We start from the raw sequence: 27,126 nt of genomic DNA, 5'->3' as shown, positions 1-27,126 counted from the left end.
AGAGTGCGTTTGGCTGTGAAAGCGGTGTCAAGGGAAGGTGAAGACCAGCAACAGCTCTAAGCCCTTAGATGTAGCGTGTGTCAGAAATCGCTTGGGTATTTGCTCTTTGGGAAGTGGTCTGTGCCGGGAGTGATAGTGAGATTCAACCTGAGAATGTGTTTTGGGAGTGCTGGGAGGCAAAACCAGCGTAGATGGCCAGAGTGTGTTTGGCTGTGAAAGCGGTGTCAAGGGAAGGTGAGGACCAGCCACAGCTCTAAGCCCTTAGATGTAGCGTGTGTCAGAAATCGCTTGGGTATTTTCACTTTGGGAGGTGGTCTGTGCCGGGAGTGAGAATGAGATTCAACCTGAGAATGTGTGTTGGGAGTGCTGGGAGGCAAAGCCAGGGTAGATGGGCAGAGTGTGTTTGGCTGTGAAAGCGGTGTCAAGGGAAGGTGAGGACCAGCAACAGCTCTAAGCCCTTAGGCCTATCGTAGGGGAGAAATGCCTTGGGTATTTTCACTTTGGGAGGTGTTGTGTGCCGGGAGTGAGAGTGAGATTGAGCCTGACAATGTGTGTTGGGAGTGCTGGGAGGCAAAGCCAGGGTAGATGGGCAGAGTGTGTTTGGCTGTGAAAGCGGTGTCAAGAGAAGGTGAAGACCAGCAACAGCTCTAAGCCCTTAGATGTAGCGTGTGTCAGAAATCGCTTGGGTGTTGGCATTTTGGGAGGTGGTCTGTGCCGGGAGTGAGAGTGTGTTGGGAGTGCTGGGAGGGAAGGCAAAGGCAGATGGGCAGAGTGTGTTTGTCTGTGAAAGCGGTGTCAAGGGAAGGTGAGGACCAGCAACAGCTCTAAGCCCTTAGATGTAGCGTGTGTCAGAAATTGCTTGGGTATTTGCTCTTTGGGAAGTGGTCTGTGCCGGCAGTGATAGTGAGATTCAACCTGAGAATGTGTTTTGGGAGTGCTGGGAGGCAAAACCAGCGTAGATGGCCAGAGTGTGTTTGGCTGTGAAAGCGGTGTCAAGGGAAGGTGAAGACCAGCCACAGCTCTAAGCCCTTAGATGTAGCGTGTGTCAGAAATCGCTTGGGTATTTTCACTTTGGGAGGTGGTCTGTGCCGGGAGTGAGAATGAGATTCAACCTGAGAATGTGTGTTGGGAGTGCTGGGAGGCAAAGCCAGGGTAGATGGGCAGAGTGTGTTTGGCTGTGAAAGCGGTGTCAAGGGAAGGTGAGGACCAGCCACAGCTCTAAGCCCTTAGATGTAGCGTGTGTCAGAAATCGCTTGGGTATTTTCACTTTGGGAGGTGGTCTGTGCCGGGAGTGAGAATGAGATTCAACCTGAGAATGTGTGTTGGGAGTGCTGGGAGGCAAAGCCAGGGTAGATGGGCAGAGTGTGTTTGTCTGTGAAAGCGGTGTCAAGAGAAGGTGAAGACCAGCAACAGCTCTAAGCCCTTAGATGTAGCGTGTGTCAGAAATCGCTTGGGTGTTGGCATTTTGGGAGGTGGTCTGTGCCGGGAGTGAGAGTGTGTTGGGAGTGCTGGGAGGGAAGGCAAAGGCAGATGGGCAGAGTGTGTTTGTCTGTGAAAGCGGTGTCAAGGGAAGGTGAGGACCAGCAACAGCTCTAAGCCCTTAGATGTAGCGTGTGTCAGAAATCGCTTGGGTATTTGCTCTTTGGGAAGTGGTCTGTGCCGGCAGTGATAGTGAGATTCAACCTGAGAATGTGTTTTGGGAGTGCTGGGAGGCAAAACCAGCGTAGATGGCCAGAGTGTGTTTGGCTGTGAAAGCGGGTGTCAAGGGAAGGTGAAGACCAGCCACAGCTCTAAGCCCTTAGATGTAGCGTGTGTCAGAAATCGCTTGGGTATTTTCACTTTGGGAGGTGGTCTGTGCCGGGAGTGAGAATGAGATTGAACCTGAGAATGTGTGTTGGGAGTGCTGGGAGGCAAAGCCAGGGTAGATGGGCAGAGTGTGTTTGGCTGTGAAAGCGGTGTCAAGGGAAGGTGAGGACCAGCAACAGCTCTAAGCCCTTAGATGTAGCATGTGGCAGAAATCGCTTGGGTGTTTTGACTTTGGGAGGTGGTCTGTGCTGGGCGTGAGAGTGAGAGCGTGAGTGTGCTTGAGAACGTGTGTTGGGAGTGCTGGGAGGCAAGGGCAGCGCAGATGGCCAGAGTGTGTTTGGCTGTGAAAGCGGTGTCAAGGGAAGGTGAGGACCAGCAACAGCTCTAAGCCCTTAGGCTTATCGTGTGGGAGAAATGGCTTAGATGTTTGCACTGTGGGAGGTGGTCTGTGCTGGAAGTGAGAGTGAGATTCAACCTGAGAATGTGTGTTGGGAGTGCTGGGAGGCAAGGCAAAGGCGGATGGCCAGAGTGTGTTTGGCTGTGAAAGCGGTGTCAAGGGAAGGTGAGGACCAGCAACAGCTCTAAGCCCTTAGGCCTATCGTATGGGAGAAATGGCTTGGACGTTTGCACTTTGGGAGGTGGTCTGTGCCGGGAGTGAGAGTGAGATTCAACCTGAGAATGTGTTTTGGGAGTGCTGGGAGGCAAAGCCAGGGTAGATGGGCAGAGTGCGTTTGGCTGTGAAAGCGGTGTCAAGGGAAGGTGAGGACCAGCAACAGCTCTAAGCCCTTAGATTTAGCGTTTGTCAGATATCGCTTGGGGGTTTGCACTTTGGGAGGTGGTCTGTGCCGGGAGTGAGAGTGTTTTGGGAGTGATGGGAGGCAAGGCAAAGGCAGATGGGCAGAGTGTGTTTGGCTGTGAAAGCGGTGTCAAGGGAAGGTGAGGACCAGCAACAGCTCTAAGCACTTAGGCCTATCGTGTGGGAGAAATGGCTTGGAGGTTTGCACTTTGGGAGGTGGTCTGTGCCGGGAGTGAGAGTGAGAGTGAGCCTGAGAATGTGTGTTGGGAGTGCTGGGAGGCAAGAACAGCGCAGATGGGCAGAGTGCGTTTGGCTGTGAAAGCGGTGTCAAGGGAAGGTGAGGGCCAGCAACAGCTCTAAGACCGTAGATGTAGCATGTGTCAGAAATGGCTTGGGTATTTTCACTTTGGGAGGTGGTCTGTGCTGGGAGTCAGAGTGAGAGCGTGAGCGTGCCTGAGAATTTGTGTTGGGAGTGCTGGGAGGCAAGGGCAGCGCAGATGGGGAGAGTGCGTTTGGCTGTGAAAGCGGTGTCAAGGGAAGGTGAAGACCAGCAACAGCTCTAAGCCCTTAGATGTAGCGTGTGTCAGAAATCGCTTGGGTATTTGCTCTTTGGGAAGTGGTCTGTGCCGGCAGTGATAGTGAGATTCAACCTGAGAATGTGTTTTGGGAGTGCTGGGAGGCAAAACCAGCGTAGATGGCCAGAGTGTGTTTGGCTGTGAAAGCGGTGTCAAGGGAAGGTGAAGACCAGCCACAGCTCTAAGCCCTTAGATGTAGCGTGTGTCAGAAATCGCTTGGGTATTTTCACTTTGGGAGGTGGTCTGTGCCGGGAGTGAGAATGAGATTCAACCTGAGAATGTGTGTTGGGAGTGCTGGGAGGCAAAGCCAGGGTAGATGGGCAGAGTGTGTTTGGCTGTGAAAGCGGTGTCAAGAGAAGGTGAAGACCAGCAACAGCTCTAAGCCCTTAGATGTAGCGTGTGTCAGAAATCGCTTGGGTGTTTGCACTTTGGGAGGTGGTCTGTGCCGGGAGTGAGAGTGTGTTGGGAGTGCTGTGAGGCAAGGGCAGCGCAGATGGCCAGAGTGTGTTTGTCTGTGAAAGCAGTGTCAAGGGAAGGTGAGGACCAGCAACAGCTCTAAGCCCTTAGGCCTATCGTAGGGGAGAAATGGCTTGGACGTTTGCACTTTGGGAGGTGGCGTGTGCCGGGAGTGAGAGTGATAGTGAGCCTGAGAATGTGTGTTGGGAGTGCTGGGAGGCAAGGGCAGCGCAGATGGGCAGAGTGCGTTTGGCTGTGAAAGCGGTGTCAAGGGAAGGTGAAGACCAGCAACAGCTCTAAGCCCTTAGATGTAGCGTGTGTCAGAAATCGCTTGGGTGTTGGCATTTTGGGAGGTGGTCTGTGCCGGGAGTGAGAGTGTGTTGGGAGTGCTGGGAGGGAAGGCAAAGGCAGATGGGCAGAGTGTGTTTGTCTGTGAAAGCGGTGTCAAGGGAAGGTGAGGACCAGCCACAGCTCTAAGCCCTTAGATGTAGCGTGTGTCAGAAATCGCTTGGGTATTTTCACTTTGGGAGGTGGTCTGTGCCGGGAGTGAGAATGAGATTCAACCTGAGAATGTGTGTTGGGAGTGCTGGGAGGCAAAGCCAGGGTAGATGGGCAGAGTGTGTTTGGCTGTGAAAGCGGTGTCAAGAGAAGGTGAAGACCAGCAACAGCTCTAAGCCCTTAGATGTAGCGTGTGTCAGAAATCGCTTGGGTGTTGGCATTTTGGGAGGTGGTCTGTGCCTGGAGAGAGAGTGTGTTGGGAGTGCTGGGAGGGAAGGCAAAGGCAGATGGCCAGAGTGTGTTTGTCTGTGAAAGCGGTGTCAAGGGAAGGTGAGGACCAGCAACAGCTCTAAGCCCTTAGATGTAGCGTGTGTCAGAAATCGGTTTGGTGGTGGCATTTTGGGAGGTGGTCTGTGCCGGGAGTGAGAGTGTGTTGGGAGTGCTGGGAGGGAAGGCAAAGGCAGATGGGCAGAGTGTGTTTGTCTGTGAAAGCGGTGTCAAGGGAAGGTGAGGACCAGCAACAGCTCTAAGCCCTTAGATGTAGCGTGTGCCAGAAATCGCTTGGGTATTTGCTCTTTGGGAAGTGGTCTGTGCCGGCAGTGATAGTGAGATTCAACCTGAGAATGTGTTTTGGGAGTGCTGGGAGGCAAAACCAGCGTAGATGGCCAGAGTGTGTTTGGCTGTGAAAGCGGTGTCAAGGGAAGGTGAGGACCAGCCACAGCTCTAAGCCCTTAGATGTAGCGTGTGTCAGAAATCGCTTGGGTATTTTCACTTTGGGAGGTGGTCTGTGCCGGGAGTGAGAATGAGATTCAACCTGAGAATGTGTGTTGGGAGTGCTGGGAGGCAAAGCCAGGGTAGATGGGCAGAGTGTGTTTGGCTGTGAAAGCGGTGTCAAGGGAAGGTGAGGACCAGCAACAGCTCTAAGCCCTTAGGCCTATCGTAGGGGAGAAATGCCTTGGGTATTTTCACTTTGGGAGGTGTTGTGTGCCGGGAGTGAGAGTGAGATTGAGCATGACAATGTGTGTTGGGAGTGCTGGGAGGGAAGGCAAAGGCAGATGGCCAGAGTGTGTTTGTCTGTGAAAGCGGTGTCAAGGGAAGGTGAGGACCAGCAACAGCTCTAAGCCCTTAGGCTTATCGTGTGGGAGAAATGGCTTAGATGTTTGCACTGTGGGAGGTGGTCTGTGCTGGAAGTGAGAGTGAGATTCAACCTGAGAATGTGTGTTGGGAGTGCTGGGAGGCAAGGCAAAGGCGGATGGCCAGAGTGTGTTTGGCTGTGAAAGCGGGGTCAAGGGAAGTTGAGGACCAGCAACAGCTCTAAGCCCTTAGGCCTATCGTAGGGGAGAAATGGCTTGGACGTTTGCACTTTGGGAGGTGGCGTGTGCCGGGAGTGAGAGTGATAGTGAGCCTGAGAATGTGTGTTGGGAGTGCTGGGAGGCAAGGGCAGCGCAGATGGCCAGAGTGTGTTTGGCTGTGAAAGCGGTGTCAAGGGAAGGTGAGGACCAGCAACAGCTCTAAGCCCTTAGGCTTATCGTGTGGGAGAAATGGCTTAGATGTTTGCACTGTGGGAGGTGGTCTGTGCTGGAAGTGAGAGTGAGATTCAACCTGAGAATGTGTGTTGGGAGTGCTGGGAGGCAAGGCAAAGGCGGATGGCCAGAGTGTGTTTGGCTGTGAAAGCGGTGTCAAGGGAAGGTGAGGACCAGCAACAGCTCTAAGCCCTTAGGCCTATCGTATGGGAGAAATGGCTTGGACGTTTGCACTTTGGGAGGTGGTCTGTGCCGGGAGTGAGAGTGAGATTCAACCTGAGAATGTGTTTTGGGAGTGCTGGGAGGCAAAGCCAGGGTAGATGGGCAGAGTGCGTTTGGCTGTGAAAGCGGTGTCAAGGGAAGGTGAGGACCAGCAACAGCTCTAAGCCCTTAGATGTAGCGTTTGTCAGATATCGCTTGGGGGTTTGCACTTTGGGAGGTGGTCTGTGCCGGGAGTGAGAGTGTTTTGGGAGTGATGGGAGGCAAGGCAAAGGCAGATGGGCAGAGTGTGTTTGGCTGTGAAAGCGGTGTCAAGGGAAGGTGAGGACCAGCAACAGCTCTAAGCACTTAGGCCTATCGTGTGGGAGAAATGGCTTGGAGGTTTGCACTTTGGGAGGTGGTCTGTGCCGGGAGTGAGAGTGAGAGTGAGCCTGAGAATGTGTGTTGGGAGTGCTGGGAGGCAAGAACAGCGCAGATGGGCAGAGTGCGTTTGGCTGTGAAAGCGGTGTCAAGGGAAGGTGAGGGCCAGCAACAGCTCTAAGACCGTAGATGTAGCATGTGTCAGAAATGGCTTGGGTATTTTCACTTTGGGAGGTGGTCTGTGCTGGGAGTCAGAGTGAGAGCGTGAGCGTGCCTGAGAATTTGTGTTGGGAGTGCTGGGAGGCAAGGGCAGCGCAGATGGGGAGAGTGCGTTTGGCTGTGAAAGCGGTGTCAAGGGAAGGTGAAGACCAGCAACAGCTCTAAGCCCTTAGATGTAGCGTGTGTCAGAAATCGCTTGGGTATTTGCTCTTTGGGAAGTGGTCTGTGCCGGCAGTGATAGTGAGATTCAACCTGAGAATGTGTTTTGGGAGTGCTGGGAGGCAAAACCAGCGTAGATGGCCAGAGTGTGTTTGGCTGTGAAAGCGGTGTCAAGGGAAGGTGAGGACCAGCCACAGCTCTAAGCCCTTAGATGTAGCGTGTGTCAGAAATCGCTTGGGTATTTTCACTTTGGGAGGTGGTCTGTGCCGGGAGTGAGAATGAGATTCAACCTGAGAATGTGTGTTGGGAGTGCTGGGAGGCAAAGCCAGGGTAGATGGGCAGAGTGTGTTTGGCTGTGAAAGCGGTGTCAAGAGAAGGTGAAGACCAGCAACAGCTCTAAGCCCTTAGATGTAGCGTGTGTCAGAAATCGCTTGGGTGTTTGCACTTTGGGAGGTGGTCTGTGCCGGGAGTGAGAGTGTGTTGGGAGTGCTGTGAGGCAAGGGCAGCGCAGATGGCCAGAGTGTGTTTGTCTGTGAAAGCAGTGTCAAGGGAAGGTGAGGACCAGCAACAGCTCTAAGCCCTTAGGCCTATCGTAGGGGAGAAATGGCTTGGACGTTTGCACTTTGGGAGGTGGCGTGTGCCGGGAGTGAGAGTGATAGTGAGCCTGAGAATGTGTGTTGGGAGTGCTGGGAGGCAAGGGCAGCGCAGATGGGCAGAGTGCGTTTGGCTGTGAAAGCGGTGTCAAGGGAAGGTGAAGACCAGCAACAGCTCTAAGCCCTTAGATGTAGCGTGTGTCAGAAATCGCTTGGGTGTTGGCATTTTGGGAGGTGGTCTGTGCCGGGAGTGAGAGTGTGTTGGGAGTGCTGGGAGGGAAGGCAAAGGCAGATGGGCAGAGTGTGTTTGTCTGTGAAAGCGGTGTCAAGGGAAGGTGAGGACCAGCCACAGCTCTAAGCCCTTAGATGTAGCGTGTGTCAGAAATCGCTTGGGTATTTTCACTTTGGGAGGTGGTCTGTGCCGGGAGTGAGAATGAGATTCAACCTGAGAATGTGTGTTGGGAGTGCTGGGAGGCAAAGCCAGGGTAGATGGGCAGAGTGTGTTTGGCTGTGAAAGCGGTGTCAAGAGAAGGTGAAGACCAGCAACAGCTCTAAGCCCTTAGATGTAGCGTGTGTCAGAAATAGCTTGGGTGTTGGCATTTTGGGAGGTGGTCTGTGCCTGGAGAGAGAGTGTGTTGGGAGTGCTGGGAGGGAAGGCAAAGGCAGATGGCCAGAGTGTGTTTGTCTGTGAAAGCGGTGTCAAGGGAAGGTGAGGACCAGCAACAGCTCTAAGCCCTTAGATGTAGCGTGTGTCAGAAATCGCTTGGGTATTTGCTCTTTGGGAAGTGGTCTGTGCCGGGAGTGAGAGTGAGATTCAACCTGAGAATGTGTGTTGGCAGTGCTGGGAGGCAAAACCAGCGTAGATGGGCAGAGTGTGTTTGGCTGTGAAAGCGGTGTCAAGGGAAGGTGAAGACCAGCCACAGCTCTAAGCCCTTAGGCTTATCGTGTGGGAGAAATGGCTTAGATGTTTGCACTGTGGGAGGTGGTCTGTGCTAGAAGTGAGAGTGAGATTCAACCTCAGAATGTGTGTTGGGAGTGCTGGGAGGCAAGGCAAAGGCGGATGGGCAGAGTGTGTTTGGCTGTGAAAGCGGTGTCAAGGGAAGGTGAGGACCAGCAACAGCTCTAAGCCCTTAGGCCTATCGTATGGGAGAAATGGCTTGGACGTTTGCACTTTGGGAGGTGGTCTGTGCCGGGAGTGAGAGTGAGATTCAACCTGAGAATGTGTTTTGGGAGTGCTGGGAGGCAAAGCCAGGGTAGATGGGCAGAGTGCGTTTGGCTGTGAAAGCGGTGTCAAGGGAAGGTGAGGACCAGCAACAGCTCTAAGCCCTTAGATTTAGCGTTTGTCAGATATCGCTTGGGGGTTTGCACTTTGGGAGGTGGTCTGTGCCGGGAGTGAGAGTGTTTTGGGAGTGCTGGGAGGCAAGGAAAAGGCAGATGGGCAGAGTGTGTTTGGCTGTGAAAGCGGTGTCAAGGGAAGGTGAGGACCAGCAACAGCTCTAAGCACTTAGGCCTATCGTGTGGGAGAAATGGCTTGGAGGTTTGCACTTTGGGAGGTGGTCTGTGCCGGGAGTGAGAGTGAGAGTGAGCCTGAGAATGTGTGTTGGGAGTGCTGGGAGGCAAGGGCAGCGCAGATGGGCAGAGTGCGTTTGGCTGTGAAAGCGGTGTCAAGGGAAGGTGAGGGCCAGCAACAGCTCTAAGACCGTAGATGTAGCATGTGTCAGAAATGGCTTGGGTATTTTCACTTTGGGAGGTGGTCTGTGCTGGGAGTCAGAGTGAGAGCGTGAGCGTGCCTGAGAATTTGTGTTGGGAGTGCTGGGAGGCAAGGGCAGCGCAGATGGGGAGAGTGCGTTTGGCTGTGAAAGCGGTGTCAAGGGAAGGTGAAGACCAGCAACAGCTCTAAGCCCTTAGATGTAGCGTGTGTCAGAAATCGCTTGGGTGTTGGCATTTTGGGAGGTGGTCTGTGCCGGGAGTGAGAGTGTGTTGGGAGTGCTGGGAGGGAAGGCAAAGGCAGATGGGCAGAGTGTGTTTGTCTGTGAAAGCGGTGTCAAGGGAAGGTGAGGACCAGCAACAGCTCTAAGCCCTTAGATGTAGCGTGTGTCAGAAATCGCTTGGGTATTTGCTCTTTGGGAAGTGGTCTGTGCCGGCAGTGATAGTGAGATTCAACCTGAGAATGTGTTTTGGGAGTGCTGGGAGGCAAAACCAGCGTAGATGGGCAGAGTGTGTTTGGCTGTGAAAGCGGTGTCAAGGGAAGTTGAGGACCAGCCACAGCTCTAAGCCCTTAGATGTAGCGTGTGTCAGAAATCGCTTGGGTATTTTCACTTTGGGAGGTGGTCTGTGCCGGGAGTGAGAATGAGATTCAACCTGAGAATGTGTGTTGGGAGTGCTGGGAGGCAAAGCCAGGGTAGATGGGCAGAGTGTGTTTGGCTGTGAAAGCGGTGTCAAGGGCAGGTGAGGACCAGCAACAGCTCTAAGCCCTTAGGCCTATCGTAGGGGAGAAATGCCTTGGGTATTTTCACTTTGGGAGGTGTTGTGTGCCGGGAGTGAGAGTGAGATTGAGCATGACAATGTGTGTTGGGAGTGCTGGGAGGCAAGGCAAAGGCAGATGGGCAGAGTGTGTTTGGCTGTGAAAGCGGTGTCAAGGGAAGGTGAGGACCAGCAACAGCTCTAAGCCCTTAGATGTAGCGTGTGTCAGAAATCGGTTGGGTATTTTCACTTTGGGAGGTGGTCTGTGCCGGGAGTGAGAATGAGATTCAACCTGAGACTGTGTGTTGGGAGTGCTGGGAGGCAAAGCCAGGGTAGATGGGCAGAGTGTGTTTGGCTGTGAAAGCGGTGTCAAGGGAAGGTGAGGACCAGCAACAGCTCTAAGCCCTTAGGCCTATCGTAGGGGAGAAATGCCTTGGGTATTTTCACTTTGGGAGGTGTTGTGTGCCGGGAGTGAGAGTGAGATTGAGCCTGACTATGTGTGTTGGGAGTGCTGGGAGGCAAGGGCAGCGCAGATGGGCAGAGTGCGTTTGGCTGTGAAAGCGGTGTCAAGAGAAGGTGAAGACCAGCAACAGCTCTAAGCCCTTAGATGTAGCGTGTGTCAGAAATCGCTTGGGTGTTGGCATTTTGGGAGGTGGTCTGTGCCGGGAGTGAGAGTGTGTTGGGAGTGCTGGGAGGGAAGGCAAAGGCAGATGGGCAGAGTGTGTTTGTCTGTGAAAGCGGTGTCAAGGGAAGGTGAGGACCAGCAACAGCTCTAAGCCCTTAGATGTAGCGTGTGTCAGAAATCGCTTGGGTATTTTCACTTTGGGAGGTGGTCTGTGCCGGGAGTGAGAATGAGGTTCAACCTGAGAATGTGTGTTGGGAGTGCTGGGAGGCAAAGCCAGGGTAGATGGCAAGAGTGTGTTTGGCTGTGAAAGCGGTGTCAAGGGAAGGTGAGGACCAGCAACAGCTCTAAGCCCTTAGGCCTATCGTAGGGGAGAAATGCCTTGGGTATTTTCACTTTGGGAGGTGTTGTGTGCCGGGAGTGAGAGTGAGATTGAGCCTGACAATGTGTGTTGGGAGTGCTGGGAGGCAAAGCCAGGGTAGATGGGCAGAGTGTGTTTGGCTGTGAAAGCGGTGTCAAGAGAAGGTGAAGACCAGCAACAGCTCTAAGCCCTTAGATGTAGCGTGTGTCAGAAATCGCTTGGGTGTTGGCATTTTGGGAGGTGGTCTGTGCCGGGAGTGAGAGTGTGTTGGGAGTGCTGGGAGGGAAGGCAAAGGCAGATGGGCAGAGTGTGTTTGTCTGTGAAAGCGGTGTCAAGGGAAGGTGAGGACCAGCAACAGCTCTAAGCCCTTAGATGTAGCGTGTGTCAGAAATCGCTTGGGTATTTGCTCTTTGGGAAGTGGTCTGTGCCGGCAGTGATAGTGAGATTCAACCTGAGAATGTGTTTTGGGAGTGCTGGGAGGCAAAACCAGCGTAGATGGCCAGAGTGTGTTTGGCTGTGAAAGCGGTGTCAAGGGAAGGTGAAGACCAGCCACAGCTCTAAGCCCTTAGATGTAGCGTGTGTCAGAAATCGCTTGGGTATTTTCACTTTGGGAGGTGGTCTGTGCCGGGAGTGAGAATGAGATTGAACCTGAGAATGTGTGTTGGGAGTGCTGGGAGGCAAAGCCAGGGTAGATGGGCAGAGTGTGTTTGGCTGTGAAAGCGGTGTCAAGGGAAGGTGAGGACCAGCAACAGCTCTAAGCCCTTAGATGTAGCATGTGGCAGAAATCGCTTGGGTGTTTTGACTTTGGGAGGTGGTCTGTGCTGGGCGTGAGAGTGAGAGCGTGAGTGTGCTTGAGAACGTGTGTTGGGAGTGCTGGGAGGCAAGGGCAGCGCAGATGGCCAGAGTGTGTTTGGCTGTGAAAGCGGTGTCAAGGGAAGGTGAGGACCAGCAACAGCTCTAAGCCCTTAGGCTTATCGTGTGGGAGAAATGGCTTAGATGTTTGCACTGTGGGAGGTGGTCTGTGCTGGAAGTGAGAGTGAGATTCAACCTGAGAATGTGTGTTGGGAGTGCTGGGAGGCAAGGCAAAGGCGGATGGCCAGAGTGTGTTTGGCTGTGAAAGCGGTGTCAAGGGAAGGTGAGGACCAGCAACAGCTCTAAGCCCTTAGGCCTATCGTATGGGAGAAATGGCTTGGACGTTTGCACTTTGGGAGGTGGTCTGTGCCGGGAGTGAGAGTGAGATTCAACCTGAGAATGTGTTTTGGGAGTGCTGGGAGGCAAAGCCAGGGTAGATGGGCAGAGTGCGTTTGGCTGTGAAAGCGGTGTCAAGGGAAGGTGAGGACCAGCAACAGCTCTAAGCCCTTAGATTTAGCGTTTGTCAGATATCGCTTGGGGGTTTGCACTTTGGGAGGTGGTCTGTGCCGGGAGTGAGAGTGTTTTGGGAGTGATGGGAGGCAAGGCAAAGGCAGATGGGCAGAGTGTGTTTGGCTGTGAAAGCGGTGTCAAGGGAAGGTGAGGACCAGCAACAGCTCTAAGCACTTAGGCCTATCGTGTGGGAGAAATGGCTTGGAGGTTTGCACTTTGGGAGGTGGTCTGTGCCGGGAGTGAGAGTGAGAGTGAGCCTGAGAATGTGTGTTGGGAGTGCTGGGAGGCAAGAACAGCGCAGATGGGCAGAGTGCGTTTGGCTGTGAAAGCGGTGTCAAGGGAAGGTGAGGGCCAGCAACAGCTCTAAGACCGTAGATGTAGCATGTGTCAGAAATGGCTTGGGTATTTTCACTTTGGGAGGTGGTCTGTGCTGGGAGTCAGAGTGAGAGCGTGAGCGTGCCTGAGAATTTGTGTTGGGAGTGCTGGGAGGCAAGGGCAGCGCAGATGGGGAGAGTGCGTTTGGCTGTGAAAGCGGTGTCAAGGGAAGGTGAAGACCAGCAACAGCTCTAAGCCCTTAGATGTAGCGTGTGTCAGAAATCGCTTGGGTATTTGCTCTTTGGGAAGTGGTCTGTGCCGGCAGTGATAGTGAGATTCAACCTGAGAATGTGTTTTGGGAGTGCTGGGAGGCAAAACCAGCGTAGATGGCCAGAGTGTGTTTGGCTGTGAAAGCGGTGTCAAGGGAAGGTGAAGACCAGCCACAGCTCTAAGCCCTTAGATGTAGCGTGTGTCAGAAATCGCTTGGGTATTTTCACTTTGGGAGGTGGTCTGTGCCGGGAGTGAGAATGAGATTCAACCTGAGAATGTGTGTTGGGAGTGCTGGGAGGCAAAGCCAGGGTAGATGGGCAGAGTGTGTTTGGCTGTGAAAGCGGTGTCAAGAGAAGGTGAAGACCAGCAACAGCTCTAAGCCCTTAGATGTAGCGTGTGTCAGAAATCGCTTGGGTGTTTGCACTTTGGGAGGTGGTCTGTGCCGGGAGTGAGAGTGTGTTGGGAGTGCTGTGAGGCAAGGGCAGCGCAGATGGCCAGAGTGTGTTTGTCTGTGAAAGCAGTGTCAAGGGAAGGTGAGGACCAGCAACAGCTCTAAGCCCTTAGGCCTATCGTAGGGGAGAAATGGCTTGGACGTTTGCACTTTGGGAGGTGGCGTGTGCCGGGAGTGAGAGTGATAGTGAGCCTGAGAATGTGTGTTGGGAGTGCTGGGAGGCAAGGGCAGCGCAGATGGGCAGAGTGCGTTTGGCTGTGAAAGCGGTGTCAAGGGAAGGTGAAGACCAGCAACAGCTCTAAGCCCTTAGATGTAGCGTGTGTCAGAAATCGCTTGGGTGTTGGCATTTTGGGAGGTGGTCTGTGCCGGGAGTGAGAGTGTGTTGGGAGTGCTGGGAGGGAAGGCAAAGGCAGATGGGCAGAGTGTGTTTGTCTGTGAAAGCGGTGTCAAGGGAAGGTGAGGACCAGCCACAGCTCTAAGCCCTTAGATGTAGCGTGTGTCAGAAATCGCTTGGGTATTTTCACTTTGGGAGGTGGTCTGTGCCGGGAGTGAGAATGAGATTCAACCTGAGAATGTGTGTTGGGAGTGCTGGGAGGCAAAGCCAGGGTAGATGGGCAGAGTGTGTTTGGCTGTGAAAGCGGTGTCAAGAGAAGGTGAAGACCAGCAACAGCTCTAAGCCCTTAGATGTAGCGTCTGTCAGAAATCGCTTGGGTGTTGGCATTTTGGGAGGTGGTCTGTGCCTGGAGAGAGAGTGTGTTGGGAGTGCTGGGAGGGAAGGCAAAGGCAGATGGCCAGAGTGTGTTTGTCTGTGAAAGCGGTGTCAAGGGAAGGTGAGGACCAGCAACAGCTCTAAGCCCTTAGATGTAGCGTGTGTCAGAAATCGGTTTGGTGGTGGCATTTTGGGAGGTGGTCTGTGCCGGGAGTGAGAGTGTGTTGGGAGTGCTGGGAGGGAAGGCAAAGGCAGATGGGCAGAGTGTGTTTGTCTGTGAAAGCGGTGTCAAGGGAAGGTGAGGACCAGCAACAGCTCTAAGCCCTTAGATGTAGCGTGTGCCAGAAATCGCTTGGGTATTTGCTCTTTGGGAAGTGGTCTGTGCCGGCAGTGATAGTGAGATTCAACCTGAGAATGTGTTTTGGGAGTGCTGGGAGGCAAAACCAGCGTAGATGGGCAGAGTGTGTTTGGCTGTGAAAGCGGTGTCAAGGGAAGGTGAGGACCAGCCACAGCTCTAAGCCCTTAGATGTAGCGTGTGTCAGAAATCGCTTGGGTATTTTCACTTTGGGAGGTGGTCTGTGCCGGGAGTGAGAATGAGATTCAACCTGAGAATGTGTGTTGGGAGTGCTGGGAGGCAAAGCCAGGGTAGATGGGCAGAGTGTGTTTGGCTGTGAAAGCGGTGTCAAGGGAAGGTGAGGACCAGCAACAGCTCTAAGCCCTTAGGCCTATCGTAGGGGAGAAATGCCTTGGGTATTTTCACTTTGGGAGGTGTTGTGTGCCGGGAGTGAGAGTGAGATTGAGCATGACAATGTGTGTTGGGAGTGCTGGGAGGCAAGGCAAAGGCAGATGGCCAGAGTGTGTTTGGCTGTGAAAGCGGTGTCAAGGGAAGGTGAGGACCAGCAACAGCTCTAAGCCCTTAGGCTTATCGTGTGGGAGAAATGGCTTAGATGTTTGCACTGTGGGAGGTGGTCTGTGCTGGAAGTGAGAGTGAGATTCAACCTGAGAATGTGTGTTGGGAGTGCTGGGAGGCAAGGCAAAGGCGGATGGCCAGAGTGTGTTTGGCTGTGAAAGCGGGGTCAAGGGAAGTTGAGGACCAGCAACAGCTCTAAGCCCTTAGGCCTATCGTAGGGGAGAAATGGCTTGGACGTTTGCACTTTGGGAGGTGGCGTGTGCCGGGAGTGAGAGTGATAGTGAGCCTGAGAATGTGTGTTGGGAGTGCTGGGAGGCAAGGGCAGCGCAGATGGCCAGAGTGTGTTTGGCTGTGAAAGCGGTGTCAAGGGAAGGTGAGGACCAGCAACAGCTCTAAGCCCTTAGGCTTATCGTGTGGGAGAAATGGCTTAGATGTTTGCACTGTGGGAGGTGGTCTGTGCTGGAAGTGAGAGTGAGATTCAACCTGAGAATGTGTGTTGGGAGTGCTGGGAGGCAAGGCAAAGGCGGATGGCCAGAGTGTGTTTGGCTGTGAAAGCGGTGTCAAGGGAAGGTGAGGACCAGCAACAGCTCTAAGCCCTTAGGCCTATCGTATGGGAGAAATGGCTTGGACGTTTGCACTTTGGGAGGTGGTCTGTGCCGGGAGTGAGAGTGAGATTCAACCTGAGAATGTGTTTTGGGAGTGCTGGGAGGCAAAGCCAGGGTAGATGGGCAGAGTGCGTTTGGCTGTGAAAGCGGTGTCAAGGGAAGGTGAGGACCAGCAACAGCTCTAAGCCCTTAGATTTAGCGTTTGTCAGATATCGCTTGGGGGTTTGCACTTTGGGAGGTGGTCTGTGCCGGGAGTGAGAGTGTTTTGGGAGTGCTGGGAGGCAAGGAAAAGGCAGATGGGCAGAGTGTGTTTGGCTGTGAAAGCGGTGTCAAGGGAAGGTGAGGACCAGCAACAGCTCTAAGCACTTAGGCCTATCGTGTGGGAGAAATGGCTTGGAGGTTTGCACTTTGGGAGGTGGTCTGTGCCGGGAGTGAGAGTGAGAGTGAGCCTGAGAATGTGTGTTGGGAGTGCTGGGAGGCAAGAACAGCGCAGATGGGCAGAGTGCGTTTGGCTGTGAAAGCGGTGTCAAGGGAAGGTGAGGGCCAGCAACAGCTCTAAGACCGTAGATGTAGCATGTGTCAGAAATGGCTTGGGTATTTTCACTTTGGGAGGTGGTCTGTGCTGGGAGTCAGAGTGAGAGCGTGAGCGTGCCTGAGAATTTGTGTTGGGAGTGCTGGGAGGCAAGGGCAGCGCAGATGGGGAGAGTGCGTTTGGCTGTGAAAGCGGTGTCAAGGGAAGGTGAAGACCAGCAACAGCTCTAAGCCCTTAGATGTAGCGTGTGTCAGAAATCGCTTGGGTATTTGCTCTTTGGGAAGTGGTCTGTGCCGGGAGTGATAGTGAGATTCAACCTGAGAATGTGTTTTGGGAGTGCTGGGAGGCAAAACCAGCGTAGATGGCCAGAGTGTGTTTGGCTGTGAAAGCGGTGTCAAGGGAAGGTGAGGACCAGCCACAGCTCTAAGCCCTTAGATGTAGCGTGTGTCAGAAATCGCTTGGGTATTTTCACTTTGGGAGGTGGTCTGTGCCGGGAGTGAGAATGAGATTCAACCTGAGAATGTGTGTTGGGAGTGCTGGGAGGCAAAGCCAGGGTAGATGGGCAGAGTGTGTTTGGCTGTGAAAGCGGTGTCAAGGGAAGGTGAGGACCAGCAACAGCTCTAAGCCCTTAGGCCTATCGTAGGGGAGAAATGCCTTGGGTATTTTCACTTTGGGAGGTGTTGTGTGCCGGGAGTGAGAGTGAGATTGAGCCTGACAATGTGTGTTGGGAGTGCTGGGAGGCAAAGCCAGGGTAGATGGGCAGAGTGTGTTTGGCTGTGAAAGCGGTGTCAAGAGAAGGTGAAGACCAGCAACAGCTCTAAGCCCTTAGATGTAGCGTGTGTCAGAAATCGCTTGGGTGTTGGCATTTTGGGAGGTGGTCTGTGCCGGGAGTGAGAGTGTGTTGGGAGTGCTGGGAGGGAAGGCAAAGGCAGATGGGCAGAGTGTGTTTGTCTGTGAAAGCGGTGTCAAGGGAAGGTGAGGACCAGCAACAGCTCTAAGCCCTTAGATGTAGCGTGTGTCAGAAATTGCTTGGGTATTTGCTCTTTGGGAAGTGGTCTGTGCCGGCAGTGATAGTGAGATTCAACCTGAGAATGTGTTTTGGGAGTGCTGGGAGGCAAAACCAGCGTAGATGGCCAGAGTGTGTTTGGCTGTGAAAGCGGTGTCAAGGGAAGGTGAAGACCAGCCACAGCTCTAAGCCCTTAGATGTAGCGTGTGTCAGAAATCGCTTGGGTATTTTCACTTTGGGAGGTGGTCTGTGCCGGGAGTGAGAATGAGATTCAACCTGAGAATGTGTGTTGGGAGTGCTGGGAGGCAAAGCCAGGGTAGATGGGCAGAGTGTGTTTGGCTGTGAAAGCGGTGTCAAGGGAAGGTGAGGACCAGCAACAGCTCTAAGCCCTTAGGCCTATCGTAGGGGAGAAATGCCTTGGGTATTTTCACTTTGGGAGGTGTTGTGTGCCGGGAGTGAGAGTGAGATTGAGCCTGACAATGTGTGTTGGGAGTGCTGGGAGGCAAAGCCAGGGTAGATGGGCAGAGTGTGTTTGGCTGTGAAAGCGGTGTCAAGAGAAGGTGAAGACCAGCAACAGCTCTAAGCCCTTAGATGTAGCGTGTGTCAGAAATCGCTTGGGTGTTGGCATTTTGGGAGGTGGTCTGTGCCGGGAGTGAGAGTGTGTTGGGAGTGCTGGGAGGGAAGGCAAAGGCAGATGGGCAGAGTGTGTTTGTCTGTGAAAGCGGTGTCAAGGGAAGGTGAGGACCAGCAACAGCTCTAAGCCCTTAGATGTAGCGTGTGTCAGAAATCGCTTGGGTATTTGCTCTTTGGGAAGTGGTCTGTGCCGGCAGTGATAGTGAGATTCAACCTGAGAATGTGTTTTGGGAGTGCTGGGAGGCAAAACCAGCGTAGATGGCCAGAGTGTGTTTGGCTGTGAAAGCGGTGTCAAGGGAAGGTGAAGACCAGCCACAGCTCTAAGCCCTTAGATGTAGCGTGTGTCAGAAATCGCTTGGGTATTTTCACTTTGGGAGGTGGTCTGTGCCGGGAGTGAGAATGAGATTGAACCTGAGAATGTGTGTTGGGAGTGCTGGGAGGCAAAGCCAGGGTAGATGGGCAGAGTGTGTTTGGCTGTGAAAGCGGTGTCAAGGGAAGGTGAGGACCAGCAACAGCTCTAAGCCCTTAGATGTAGCATGTGGCAGAAATCGCTTGGGTGTTTTGACTTTGGGAGGTGGTCTGTGCTGGGCGTGAGAGTGAGAGCGTGAGTGTGCTTGAGAACGTGTGTTGGGAGTGCTGGGAGGCAAGGGCAGCGCAGATGGCCAGAGTGTGTTTGGCTGTGAAAGCGGTGTCAAGGGAAGGTGAGGACCAGCAACAGCTCTAAGCCCTTAGGCTTATCGTGTGGGAGAAATGGCTTAGATGTTTGCACTGTGGGAGGTGGTCTGTGCTGGAAGTGAGAGTGAGATTCAACCTGAGAATGTGTGTTGGGAGTGCTGGGAGGCAAGGCAAAGGCGGATGGCCAGAGTGTGTTTGGCTGTGAAAGCGGTGTCAAGGGAAGGTGAGGACCAGCAACAGCTCTAAGCCCTTAGGCCTATCGTATGGGAGAAATGGCTTGGACGTTTGCACTTTGGGAGGTGGTCTGTGCCGGGAGTGAGAGTGAGATTCAACCTGAGAATGTGTTTTGGGAGTGCTGGGAGGCAAAGCCAGGGTAGATGGGCAGAGTGCGTTTGGCTGTGAAAGCGGTGTCAAGGGAAGGTGAGGACCAGCAACAGCTCTAAGCCCTTAGATTTAGCGTTTGTCAGATATCGCTTGGGGGTTTGCACTTTGGGAGGTGGTCTGTGCCGGGAGTGAGAGTGTTTTGGGAGTGATGGGAGGCAAGGCAAAGGCAGATGGGCAGAGTGTGTTTGGCTGTGAAAGCGGTGTCAAGGGAAGGTGAGGACCAGCAACAGCTCTAAGCACTTAGGCCTATCGTGTGGGAGAAATGGCTTGGAGGTTTGCACTTTGGGAGGTGGTCTGTGCCGGGAGTGAGAGTGAGAGTGAGCCTGAGAATGTGTGTTGGGAGTGCTGGGAGGCAAGAACAGCGCAGATGGGCAGAGTGCGTTTGGCTGTGAAAGCGGTGTCAAGGGAAGGTGAGGGCCAGCAACAGCTCTAAGACCGTAGATGTAGCATGTGTCAGAAATGGCTTGGGTATTTTCACTTTGGGAGGTGGTCTGTGCTGGGAGTCAGAGTGAGAGCGTGAGCGTGCCTGAGAATTTGTGTTGGGAGTGCTGGGAGGCAAGGGCAGCGCAGATGGGGAGAGTGCGTTTGGCTGTGAAAGCGGTGTCAAGGGAAGGTGAAGACCAGCAACAGCTCTAAGCCCTTAGATGTAGCGTGTGTCAGAAATCGCTTGGGTATTTGCTCTTTGGGAAGTGGTCTGTGCCGGCAGTGATAGTGAGATTCAACCTGAGAATGTGTTTTGGGAGTGCTGGGAGGCAAAACCAGCGTAGATGGCCAGAGTGTGTTTGGCTGTGAAAGCGGTGTCAAGGGAAGGTGAAGACCAGCCACAGCTCTAAGCCCTTAGATGTAGCGTGTGTCAGAAATCGCTTGGGTATTTTCACTTTGGGAGGTGGTCTGTGCCGGGAGTGAGAATGAGATTCAACCTGAGAATGTGTGTTGGGAGTGCTGGGAGGCAAAGCCAGGGTAGATGGGCAGAGTGTGTTTGGCTGTGAAAGCGGTGTCAAGAGAAGGTGAAGACCAGCAACAGCTCTAAGCCCTTAGATGTAGCGTGTGTCAGAAATCGCTTGGGTGTTTGCACTTTGGGAGGTGGTCTGTGCCGGGAGTGAGAGTGTGTTGGGAGTGCTGTGAGGCAAGGGCAGCGCAGATGGCCAGAGTGTGTTTGTCTGTGAAAGCAGTGTCAAGGGAAGGTGAGGACCAGCAACAGCTCTAAGCCCTTAGGCCTATCGTAGGGGAGAAATGGCTTGGACGTTTGCACTTTGGGAGGTGGCGTGTGCCGGGAGTGAGAGTGATAGTGAGCCTGAGAATGTGTGTTGGGAGTGCTGGGAGGCAAGGGCAGCGCAGATGGGCAGAGTGCGTTTGGCTGTGAAAGCGGTGTCAAGGGAAGGTGAAGACCAGCAACAGCTCTAAGCCCTTAGATGTAGCGTGTGTCAGAAATCGCTTGGGTGTTGGCATTTTGGGAGGTGGTCTGTGCCGGGAGTGAGAGTGTGTTGGGAGTGCTGGGAGGGAAGGCAAAGGCAGATGGGCAGAGTGTGTTTGTCTGTGAAAGCGGTGTCAAGGGAAGGTGAGGACCAGCCACAGCTCTAAGCCCTTAGATGTAGCGTGTGTCAGAAATCGCTTGGGTATTTTCACTTTGGGAGGTGGTCTGTGCCGGGAGTGAGAATGAGATTCAACCTGAGAATGTGTGTTGGGAGTGCTGGGAGGCAAAGCCAGGGTAGATGGGCAGAGTGTGTTTGGCTGTGAAAGCGGTGTCAAGAGAAGGTGAAGACCAGCAACAGCTCTAAGCCCTTAGATGTAGCGTGTGTCAGAAATCGCTTGGGTGTTGGCATTTTGGGAGGTGGTCTGTGCCTGGAGAGAGAGTGTGTTGGGAGTGCTGGGAGGGAAGGCAAAGGCAGATGGCCAGAGTGTGTTTGTCTGTGAAAGCGGTGTCAAGGGAAGGTGAGGACCAGCAACAGCTCTAAGCCCTTAGATGTAGCGTGTGTCAGAAATCGGTTTGGTGGTGGCATTTTGGGAGGTGGTCTGTGCCGGGAGTGAGAGTGTGTTGGGAGTGCTGGGAGGGAAGGCAAAGGCAGATGGGCAGAGTGTGTTTGTCTGTGAAAGCGGTGTCAAGGGAAGGTGAGGACCAGCAACAGCTCTAAGCCCTTAGATGTAGCGTGTGCCAGAAATCGCTTGGGTATTTGCTCTTTGGGAAGTGGTCTGTGCCGGCAGTGATAGTGAGATTCAACCTGAGAATGTGTTTTGGGAGTGCTGGGAGGCAAAACCAGCGTAGATGGCCAGAGTGTGTTTGGCTGTGAAAGCGGTGTCAAGGGAAGGTGAGGACCAGCCACAGCTCTAAGCCCTTAGATGTAGCGTGTGTCAGAAATCGCTTGGGTATTTTCACTTTGGGAGGTGGTCTGTGCCGGGAGTGAGAATGAGATTCAACCTGAGAATGTGTGTTGGGAGTGCTGGGAGGCAAAGCCAGGGTAGATGGGCAGAGTGTGTTTGGCTGTGAAAGCGGTGTCAAGGGAAGGTGAGGACCAGCAACAGCTCTAAGCCCTTAGGCCTATCGTAGGGGAGAAATGCCTTGGGTATTTTCACTTTGGGAGGTGTTGTGTGCCGGGAGTGAGAGTGAGATTGAGCATGACAATGTGTGTTGGGAGTGCTGGGAGGCAAGGCAAAGGCAGATGGCCAGAGTGTGTTTGGCTGTGAAAGCGGTGTCAAGGGAAGGTGAGGACCAGCAACAGCTCTAAGCCCTTAGGCTTATCGTGTGGGAGAAATGGCTTAGATGTTTGCACTGTGGGAGGTGGTCTGTGCTGGAAGTGAGAGTGAGATTCAACCTGAGAATGTGTGTTGGGAGTGCTGGGAGGCAAGGCAAAGGCGGATGGCCAGAGTGTGTTTGGCTGTGAAAGCGGGGTCAAGGGAAGTTGAGGACCAGCAACAGCTCTAAGCCCTTAGGCCTATCGTAGGGGAGAAATGGCTTGGACGTTTGCACTTTGGGAGGTGGCGTGTGCCGGGAGTGAGAGTGATAGTGAGCCTGAGAATGTGTGTTGGGAGTGCTGGGAGGCAAGGGCAGCGCAGATGGCCAGAGTGTGTTTGGCTGTGAAAGCGGTGTCAAGGGAAGGTGAGGACCAGCAACAGCTCTAAGCCCTTAGGCTTATCGTGTGGGAGAAATGGCTTAGATGTTTGCACTGTGGGAGGTGGTCTGTGCTGGAAGTGAGAGTGAGATTCAACCTGAGAATGTGTGTTGGGAGTGCTGGGAGGCAAGGCAAAGGCGGATGGCCAGAGTGTGTTTGGCTGTGAAAGCGGTGTCAAGGGAAGGTGAGGACCAGCAACAGCTCTAAGCCCTTAGGCCTATCGTATGGGAGAAATGGCTTGGACGTTTGCACTTTGGGAGGTGGTCTGTGCCGGGAGTGAGAGTGAGATTCAACCTGAGAATGTGTTTTGGGAGTGCTGGGAGGCAAAGCCAGGGTAGATGGGCAGAGTGCGTTTGGCTGTGAAAGCGGTGTCAAGGGAAGGTGAGGACCAGCAACAGCTCTAAGCCCTTAGATGTAGCGTTTGTCAGATATCGCTTGGGGGTTTGCACTTTGGGAGGTGGTCTGTGCCGGGAGTGAGAGTGTTTTGGGAGTGATGGGAGGCAAGGCAAAGGCAGATGGGCAGAGTGTGTTTGGCTGTGAAAGCGGTGTCAAGGGAAGGTGAGGACCAGCAACAGCTCTAAGCACTTAGGCCTATCGTGTGGGAGAAATGGCTTGGAGGTTTGCACTTTGGGAGGTGGTCTGTGCCGGGAGTGAGAGTGAGAGTGAGCCTGAGAATGTGTGTTGGGAGTGCTGGGAGGCAAGAACAGCGCAGATGGGCAGAGTGCGTTTGGCTGTGAAAGCGGTGTCAAGGGAAGGTGAGGGCCAGCAACAGCTCTAAGACCGTAGATGTAGCATGTGTCAGAAATGGCTTGGGTATTTTCACTTTGGGAGGTGGTCTGTGCTGGGAGTCAGAGTGAGAGCGTGAGCGTGCCTGAGAATTTGTGTTGGGAGTGCTGGGAGGCAAGGGCAGCGCAGATGGGGAGAGTGCGTTTGGCTGTGAAAGCGGTGTCAAGGGAAGGTGAAGACCAGCAACAGCTCTAAGCCCTTAGATGTAGCGTGTGTCAGAAATCGCTTGGGTATTTGCTCTTTGGGAAGTGGTCTGTGCCGGCAGTGATAGTGAGATTCAACCTGAGAATGTGTTTTGGGAGTGCTGGGAGGCAAAACCAGCGTAGATGGCCAGAGTGTGTTTGGCTGTGAAAGCGGTGTCAAGGGAAGGTGAGGACCAGCCACAGCTCTAAGCCCTTAGATGTAGCGTGTGTCAGAAATCGCTTGGGTATTTTCACTTTGGGAGGTGGTCTGTGCCGGGAGTGAGAATGAGATTCAACCTGAGAATGTGTGTTGGGAGTGCTGGGAGGCAAAGCCAGGGTAGATGGGCAGAGTGTGTTTGGCTGTGAAAGCGGTGTCAAGAGAAGGTGAAGACCAGCAACAGCTCTAAGCCCTTAGATGTAGCGTGTGTCAGAAATCGCTTGGGTGTTTGCACTTTGGGAGGTGGTCTGTGCCGGGAGTGAGAGTGTGTTGGGAGTGCTGTGAGGCAAGGGCAGCGCAGATGGCCAGAGTGTGTTTGTCTGTGAAAGCAGTGTCAAGGGAAGGTGAGGACCAGCAACAGCTCTAAGCCCTTAGGCCTATCGTAGGGGAGAAATGGCTTGGACGTTTGCACTTTGGGAGGTGGCGTGTGCCGGGAGTGAGAGTGATAGTGAGCCTGAGAATGTGTGTTGGGAGTGCTGGGAGGCAAGGGCAGCGCAGATGGGCAGAGTGCGTTTGGCTGTGAAAGCGGTGTCAAGGGAAGGTGAAGACCAGCAACAGCTCTAAGCCCTTAGATGTAGCGTGTGTCAGAAATCGCTTGGGTGTTGGCATTTTGGGAGGTGGTCTGTGCCGGGAGTGAGAGTGTGTTGGGAGTGCTGGGAGGGAAGGCAAAGGCAGATGGGCAGAGTGTGTTTGTCTGTGAAAGCGGTGTCAAGGGAAGGTGAGGACCAGCCACAGCTCTAAGCCCTTAGATGTAGCGTGTGTCAGAAATCGCTTGGGTATTTTCACTTTGGGAGGTGGTCTGTGCCGGGAGTGAGAATGAGATTCAACCTGAGAATGTGTGTTGGGAGTGCTGGGAGGCAAAGCCAGGGTAGATGGGCAGAGTGTGTTTGGCTGTGAAAGCGGTGTCAAGAGAAGGTGAAGACCAGCAACAGCTCTAAGCCCTTAGATGTAGCGTGTGTCAGAAATAGCTTGGGTGTTGGCATTTTGGGAGGTGGTCTGTGCCTGGAGAGAGAGTGTGTTGGGAGTGCTGGGAGGGAAGGCAAAGGCAGATGGCCAGAGTGTGTTTGTCTGTGAAAGCGGTGTCAAGGGAAGGTGAGGACCAGCAACAGCTCTAAGCCCTTAGATGTAGCGTGTGTCAGAAATCGCTTGGGTATTTGCTCTTTGGGAAGTGGTCTGTGCCGGGAGTGAGAGTGAGATTCAACCTGAGAATGTGTGTTGGCAGTGCTGGGAGGCAAAACCAGCGTAGATGGGCAGAGTGTGTTTGGCTGTGAAAGCGGTGTCAAGGGAAGGTGAAGACCAGCCACAGCTCTAAGCCCTTAGGCTTATCGTGTGGGAGAAATGGCTTAGATGTTTGCACTGTGGGAGGTGGTCTGTGCTAGAAGTGAGAGTGAGATTCAACCTCAGAATGTGTGTTGGGAGTGCTGGGAGGCAAGGCAAAGGCGGATGGGCAGAGTGTGTTTGGCTGTGAAAGCGGTGTCAAGGGAAGGTGAGGACCAGCAACAGCTCTAAGCCCTTAGGCCTATCGTATGGGAGAAATGGCTTGGACGTTTGCACTTTGGGAGGTGGTCTGTGCCGGGAGTGAGAGTGAGATTCAACCTGAGAATGTGTTTTGGGAGTGCTGGGAGGCAAAGCCAGGGTAGATGGGCAGAGTGCGTTTGGCTGTGAAAGCGGTGTCAAGGGAAGGTGAGGACCAGCAACAGCTCTAAGCCCTTAGATTTAGCGTTTGTCAGATATCGCTTGGGGGTTTGCACTTTGGGAGGTGGTCTGTGCCGGGAGTGAGAGTGTTTTGGGAGTGCTGGGAGGCAAGGAAAAGGCAGATGGGCAGAGTGTGTTTGGCTGTGAAAGCGGTGTCAAGGGAAGGTGAGGACCAGCAACAGCTCTAAGCACTTAGGCCTATCGTGTGGGAGAAATGGCTTGGAGGTTTGCACTTTGGGAGGTGGTCTGTGCCGGGAGTGAGAGTGAGAGTGAGCCTGAGAATGTGTGTTGGGAGTGCTGGGAGGCAAGGGCAGCGCAGATGGGCAGAGTGCGTTTGGCTGTGAAAGCGGTGTCAAGGGAAGGTGAGGGCCAGCAACAGCTCTAAGACCGTAGATGTAGCATGTGTCAGAAATGGCTTGGGTATTTTCACTTTGGGAGGTGGTCTGTGCTGGGAGTCAGAGTGAGAGCGTGAGCGTGCCTGAGAATTTGTGTTGGGAGTGCTGGGAGGCAAGGGCAGCGCAGATGGGGAGAGTGCGTTTGGCTGTGAAAGCGGTGTCAAGGGAAGGTGAAGACCAGCAACAGCTCTAAGCCCTTAGATGTAGCGTGTGTCAGAAATCGCTTGGGTGTTGGCATTTTGGGAGGTGGTCTGTGCCGGGAGTGAGAGTGTGTTGGGAGTGCTGGGAGGGAAGGCAAAGGCAGATGGGCAGAGTGTGTTTGTCTGTGAAAGCGGTGTCAAGGGAAGGTGAGGACCAGCAACAGCTCTAAGCCCTTAGATGTAGCGTGTGTCAGAAATCGCTTGGGTATTTGCTCTTTGGGAAGTGGTCTGTGCCGGCAGTGATAGTGAGATTCAACCTGAGAATGTGTTTTGGGAGTGCTGGGAGGCAAAACCAGCGTAGATGGGCAGAGTGTGTTTGGCTGTGAAAGCGGTGTCAAGGGAAGTTGAGGACCAGCCACAGCTCTAAGCCCTTAGATGTAGCGTGTGTCAGAAATCGCTTGGGTATTTTCACTTTGGGAGGTGGTCTGTGCCGGGAGTGAGAATGAGATTCAACCTGAGAATGTGTGTTGGGAGTGCTGGGAGGCAAAGCCAGGGTAGATGGGCAGAGTGTGTTTGGCTGTGAAAGCGGTGTCAAGGGCAGGTGAGGACCAGCAACAGCTCTAAGCCCTTAGGCCTATCGTAGGGGAGAAATGCCTTGGGTATTTTCACTTTGGGAGGTGTTGTGTGCCGGGAGTGAGAGTGAGATTGAGCATGACAATGTGTGTTGGGAGTGCTGGGAGGCAAGGCAAAGGCAGATGGGCAGAGTGTGTTTGGCTGTGAAAGCGGTGTCAAGGGAAGGTGAGGACCAGCAACAGCTCTAAGCCCTTAGATGTAGCGTGTGTCAGAAATCGGTTGGGTATTTTCACTTTGGGAGGTGGTCTGTGCCGGGAGTGAGAATGAGATTCAACCTGAGACTGTGTGTTGGGAGTGCTGGGAGGCAAAGCCAGGGTAGATGGGCAGAGTGTGTTTGGCTGTGAAAGCGGTGTCAAGGGAAGGTGAGGACCAGCAACAGCTCTAAGCCCTTAGGCCTATCGTAGGGGAGAAATGCCTTGGGTATTTTCACTTTGGGAGGTGTTGTGTGCCGGGAGTGAGAGTGAGATTGAGCCTGACTATGTGTGTTGGGAGTGCTGGGAGGCAAGGGCAGCGCAGATGGGCAGAGTGCGTTTGGCTGTGAAAGCGGTGTCAAGAGAAGGTGAAGACCAGCAACAGCTCTAAGCCCTTAGATGTAGCGTGTGTCAGAAATCGCTTGGGTGTTGGCATTTTGGGAGGTGGTCTGTGCCGGGAGTGAGAGTGTGTTGGGAGTGCTGGGAGGGAAGGCAAAGGCAGATGGGCAGAGTGTGTTTGTCTGTGAAAGCGGTGTCAAGGGAAGGTGAGGACCAGCAACAGCTCTAAGCCCTTAGATGTAGCGTGTGTCAGAAATCGCTTGGGTATTTTCACTTTGGGAGGTGGTCTGTGCCGGGAGTGAGAATGAGGTTCAACCTGAGAATGTGTGTTGGGAGTGCTGGGAGGCAAAGCCAGGGTAGATGGCAAGAGTGTGTTTGGCTGTGAAAGCGGTGTCAAGGGAAGGTGAGGACCAGCAACAGCTCTAAGCCCTTAGGCCTATCGTAGGGGAGAAATGCCTTGGGTATTTTCACTTTGGGAGGTGTTGTGTGCCGGGAGTGAGAGTGAGATTGAGCCTGACAATGTGTGTTGGGAGTGCTGGGAGGCAAAGCCAGGGTAGATGGGCAGAGTGTGTTTGGCTGTGAAAGCGGTGTCAAGAGAAGGTGAAGACCAGCAACAGCTCTAAGCCCTTAGATGTAGCGTGTGTCAGAAATCGCTTGGGTGTTGGCATTTTGGGAGGTGGTCTGTGCCGGGAGTGAGAGTGTGTTGGGAGTGCTGGGAGGGAAGGCAAAGGCAGATGGGCAGAGTGTGTTTGTCTGTGAAAGCGGTGTCAAGGGAAGGTGAGGACCAGCAACAGCTCTAAGCCCTTAGATGTAGCGTGTGTCAGAAATCGCTTGGGTATTTGCTCTTTGGGAAGTGGTCTGTGCCGGCAGTGATAGTGAGATTCAACCTGAGAATGTGTTTTGGGAGTGCTGGGAGGCAAAACCAGCGTAGATGGCCAG

Source organism: Pelecanus crispus, chromosome 27, assembly GCF_030463565.1.
Source record: "Pelecanus crispus isolate bPelCri1 chromosome 27, bPelCri1.pri, whole genome shotgun sequence".
Lineage (NCBI taxonomy): Eukaryota > Metazoa > Chordata > Aves > Pelecaniformes > Pelecanidae > Pelecanus > Pelecanus crispus.
The sequence above is the reverse complement of the archived record's forward strand: the minus strand, read 5'-3'. Positions refer to the sequence as shown.